Genomic DNA, 5,905 nt, shown 5'->3' on the forward strand with positions numbered 1-5,905 from the left:
TAAATTGCTCCACAGGATATGGTTACATATAACCTGATACAAGTCCCAAAATCACAAATATAAGTAAAATTACTTAGAAGGAAATGGTAGGAAGACAATTATTATCTAACACAATCAATGTCAGCCATGGACTTCCTGAAAGAGAATCATAGACAAATCTGTTTGTTTCACCAGGCTTCTAGTGCCAAATACGAAGTGTTGAAAAGACCCATATGGCAAACTACTTCTCAAAGTGAGATCACTATATAGGCAGACCCTCCAAGACTTCTACATGGAAGAGACTATTTCTGACCCAATGCTCTTATTTTTTTTTTTACCAAAGAAACAGTTCCTTTAGTAATTTATGTTTTTTGAATTTAGATAATGAATCAACATTTTTCACAAAATTAAATTTGAAATATCTTTGATCGGTTTTTCCATGCTTAAAACTAGCAATACAATAAATAATAGTTGCCACAATTTGGAACTTTTCTGCATCAATGGAAAAACAATCTGGAGAATATAGACTCTAGAAAGAACCAAAGGAATCCAAAGATATATCTATTTTCCACAGAATTGTTCAAGTGGAATGAAGGCCAACATAGTTTCTTTAAATTAAGAATTAGTCTAATGTCTGCACACCAACAGTTAACAAATGTTTATTCCAAACTTAGTGATTGTACAATAGGTAGACTTTGTAGACTTTCTTATTTTTGAAAGAAAAAATCTACTAGAGTGAGACACAGGAACCTTAAGAAGACTTACAGATAAAGCACATAGTGTGTTAAAAGAAGACACCATGGTAGAAAAATGAAACTTCCTTTTTGTTGGTCACGAGGCATGAACTAAGGGCCTGAGTACTGTCACTCAGCCCTCTACCACTTTGGGACAGAGTACCACTTCTGTTTTTTTGTTGATTAACTAGAGACAAATCTCATAGACTTTCTTCCCAAGCTAGCTTAGAACCACAATTCTCAGATCTCAGCTTCATGACTAGCTAGGATTATAGATGTGAACCACCAGTATCCACCACCCCACAAAATGAAACTTTTCAGCTTCTTGTGAGTTCAATTTTCAGTGGCCAGGAAAGACCTCCTAGAATGGTGCTTGCCACTAAAGAATTAAAACTACAGAATGAGCAACCAGGAAGTTGTCTGTTAGTAAAGATGCAAGTATGAAAGGGTGCTACTAATTTCAGTTGTTTTTTTTCAATCTGATTGACCTTCAGTACAAATCTGATCTTGTTGTCACCTCTTGGAAGGAGCAGAGTCTGGGCCTATGCTACTTCGAATATAAGAGACTAGAAAAAGAATACCCTATGGTACACAAGTAGTTGAATGCAGGAAAGAAGCAACATATTCCCTGCAGGGGAAGGCATGGGAGAGATAAAGGCCTAGAGAAAAAACTGGTGGTCACAACATTTAACCCCTTCTCCTCCAAGGAACTGACCTCCCACATAGTGGCAGTGACATAATTCACCTAGTGCATTATCTGATATGAAGGAAGGTGTCATGTCTCACTAAACAACACAGTTGTAGTCAAAGAAAGGGAAATTCTTTTGTGTTGCTCTTAGGCCCAGTCTCAGTTACTCTCCACATTAGACTTTGTCCAGTTTCTATTCTTACTACAAGGTCCCTAATCAGGAGGAATGTGTGATCTCCTGGATTCCCATTGGCTCTTTGGGAACTGAGACCACTTTCAATTTTAAATCTGTTCCTTCTGTCAAGGCTGTGGTGGTTGGTGGGAAAGCTCATCCTCTGAAATGTGATTTAATACAAAATCTCTTCAGAGAAAGTCAAGGAATGACAGATTCTGCCTGAATTTCTACATTTCCAAAGAGGTCAATTAATATCTGATTCTGAAGCTCAGGTGGAGGTCCTTCAATAGTTCCTCTGAGCTGGAGTGAAAGTTAGCACAGACTCCAAGTCATACTCACATTTCTCCAGCTCTTTTTCATGACCTGAAAGATCACAGGAGTTGAGTTCAGAAACAAGGAAAAATGAGACTAGCAGAAGAATACTGGGCAGGGGGAGGAATTAGACACCGTGAAAATGAGGTCAGAAAATCTCCTAGGATCACTCATATCATTCAGGAATCACATAATAAGATTAGGGAATAAAAGTAATAAATTACTACCTAATTAGTAACTCTACTTCACTGACTACAAGTGTTCTGTAGAAAGGTAGGTGACCTGGACTATGTTGATTAGGAAAAGAGAGCCATTGTTTCATCACAAAGTTCTAGTAAATATCTTCATCCATAGCACAGATTGTTCTTACTTTCTACTTCTCTGATACTTTTCTTTGCTGGATTCTAAAAATGACCTTTGAAAGTGTTAACATCTTCAGATGTAATTACATTTTATTTTAATCCATTTGTTATGAAATATAACAAATTATGGGGAAAATCTGTCTATGGGACATTTTCTTCAATGCCCTATTTATTTGATGTTATTGTTATTTTTTATAGTTTCATTTTTAAACCTTGAGCAAAATGTTTTGTTAAATTAACACTAATTAGTTGCACATTTTTCGTATTTTTCCTTGTTTATAAATGTGAAAATATATCTTGATCAGCACCCCATATGTTTTCTTCATTTTCTTTCCTCCTTTTCCACACAAACTCAGATACATTCAATCAATCACATCAACAATTTTGGCCATACTCTCTCTTTTTCACAGTTCTGATCCTTCTGTGAATTTTTACTATTACATATACAAAAGACAGATACTGATTTGTCTTCTCATAAACATTTTAAGTGTATTTTATGAATTGGAATGTGTCTTCAGTGTACACCAATATGAATTTACTTCATTCAAATTGGCCATGCAGATGAATGTTTTTATAACCTTCATCCATCTTCTACCATTCAACAGTTTTTGATGAGTCTTATTTTATAACTTCTTCATTCAACTTTTCAAAATAATTTGTTATTAAACTTCTAGCATTATCTTTTTTTCTCAATTGTTGCCTTCTTAAAATTTCTTCAAATTATAAACTACATATGATGGTCCTGTATATGTTCACTGATATATTTAACTTTTGGTCTAATATTCACCTATTACAGGATATCTTTTTTTGGGGGGGTGCGGTCGTGGGGCCTGAACTCTGGACCTGGGCGCTGTCCTTCAGCTCTTCAGCTCAAGGCTAGCGCTCTACCACTTGTGCCACAGCGCCACTTCCGGCTTTTTACTTTTTGCTTATGTGGTGCTGAGGAATCGAACCCAGGGCCTCAGGCATGTAAGACAAGCGCTCTACCACTCAGCCACCTTCCTAGCCCCTTACAGGATATCTTTAACCTGTAGTAACTACTTTGAAAATCAATATTGACGTTCCTCACGAAAGAAAAAAACACAATGCCAGAAAAGCCCATGAAAATAGTATTAGGTGCATATCCAAAAATACTTTGCAATGTAACAGTAGAAGCATTAACTTCTCTTATATTCCAGAATATGTTTATAGCTATGAATAGCCCATTCTGTTTATTCCTTTTACTGGTACACCTAGGTTGATTGCAGATCTTGGTTGATATGAATACTGCTGCCATTAACATGGATGTTCATGTTGAATCATATTCCTTCATATGTATCCAAGTTACTGTAAAGGTCATTAAAATATGTGGGGTTGTTTTTGGTATTGTGTAAACTTCCACTCTGAGCTACATATGAGTTGTATTCGGTTACAATGCCACACAACCTCTCCAGCATTTGTGTTTATTTGTTTGAGTGGCTATAAGTATTTTAATGTGTAAGATGGGATCTCAGTGACTTTTGGGTATGTATTTCCTATGTGGATAAGAATTTCAAATATTTCATTTATTTATTAAACATTAACATTTGTACTTCATTCCTGATCAGTGTCTTTTTTGGTATTTGATCAATTTTTAAGTTTTATAATTTGTGATTTTTTTCCTATTCCAATTATTAACATTAGTTAAAAAATTTATTTCAGTGGTCCACAATTTACTAAAATCTAGTGATTGTACATTTATAACACTGGTTTTGTCTTTGTTTACACCCAGGCAATTATTTCAATAAAGATGTTGAACTTCTTTCACTAGAAATGTAGATTGAAAGGATAGTATCTCATATTAGTGCTAAGATAACCTCAAAATTAACAGTCACAGACCAAGTCCAAACAGTTTGGCTAAGTAACACATTAACACAGCACAAATTGCATTTAAAGAGATCAAAGAGCTTCATAAAAGATGTTTAAAAAGTCACCACTTTCATGAAGCAAATGCTGAAGTTCACACGCAGACCATAGGAATCTGATCATCAGGAAGATCAAGGGACAAAAGTATACAAAGGGACAACTTTAGAACGTTTACTAAGGATTGGTGGAGGGGGGAAAAAATCTCTAGATACCAAAACTCAGTGCTGAAGGAAAGAAGTGTTTTATTCCTAACCTCTGCTCTGTCTGACTCTCTCACGTCACACACACACACACACACACACACACACACACACACACACACACACACACACACACACACACACACACACACACAGCTCTTGTACACATAGAAACCTAGGCGCAGCTGTATCTTGGACAATGAAGATTTTTTCTTCTTCCACTGAGATAATCAAATGTGATGATGAAGTTGGCTCCACAGCCACCCCACACTTGAGCAGAATGAGGGATAGGATACCTTAGACTGCAGCATAGCCTTGTGAATCCCTGGCTTTGTGTGTAAGAATGCAGTTCATGGTCCTGTAGGCATGGGTGGTCAAGCTGAAACAGGGGTACACTTGACCTGGAGGATGGCACACCATAAGCCTTGCATGCATGGTGAACCAGGTTTGAGAAGCCATATGAGCATCTATGTAATGACCTCTCAATGGCATGGAGTTGACACTGTACTTGGATATGGCAGGAGACCAGAGGACAGCTGGAATCCAGAAGGTGTTAGAGGCACCAGAGTGAATGAGCCTTTCTGTGGAAACCCCTAGAGCAAGCTAAGGAAGTTCCCCGCCCACATGTGACAGCCACCATGCTGGTCCCCAGAGGACTCACCTGGTCTTGTCCATGGTTCAGTCCTGATCTACAGCTGGAACATCCCCAGTGGCCCTTGTCCTGAGTGGGCTGAAACAGCATTGGCAAGGCATGTTTCCTTCACCCCACTGTGCATGACCTCCCTGCTGCTGCTCCATGAGGGCAGGCTGAAGCTGGGCAGGCCTTTCCTGGTGCCCAGTGCAAAACCAGTCATAGGCTGAGCCCACAGCAGTGGAGCTGGCCCTCACAAACTGCCAGGGGCATCGAGAGAGTCATCACTGCAGCTTGAGTCCTGTGGCCTCCACCCTCCACGCCCCCAGAGTTTGCCTCCAAGTCCTCCCCTTTATTGTTGAAATTCTTCATCCACTGGTTCTCTCATTTCTCATTGTCTACTTTGGCAGGACTTGAGACTCCTTCCTCTCCTCATGAGGTTTCCAGGCCCCAGGGAATCTGCCCCAACCATCCCAATTCACAGACACTCCCGAGAAGCTAGCCAACATAGGGGTGGCTGCTGTCAGAGAAGCTGACCTTCCCCCTTCCTTCCTCCCCTCACCAGCCTCTGCCAGGGCCTACCTTCCACTCCCCACCACCCCCAGTCCCAACCCCAGTGCAGCCTCACCTGCAGCCTATATTCCCCTCCCCATCACCCCCAGCTCCAACCCTAGTGCAGTATCCCCAATGTCCTACCCTCCTCTCCCAACCCCCAACCCCAACTCCAACTCCAATATGGCCAGTGCTCTGGGGAACACAACCACGTGGCCCATGTGGCATCAAGGGTGCCACCGTGTGCAGCTGGCTGAGAGCTGGAGGCAGCATAGGTCTCTCTGATCAGTGTCTTGCACTTTACTTACTCATGTATTCATTGTATTAATTTAGTACTTAATTTTTGGATCTTATATCATTTCATTAATCCTTTGCAGAATAGCTGTAG

This window comes from Dipodomys merriami, unplaced genomic scaffold, assembly GCF_024711535.1.
Source record: "Dipodomys merriami isolate MVZ:Mamm:240054 unplaced genomic scaffold, mDipMer1.0.p SCAF_166, whole genome shotgun sequence".
NCBI lineage: Eukaryota > Metazoa > Chordata > Mammalia > Rodentia > Heteromyidae > Dipodomys > Dipodomys merriami.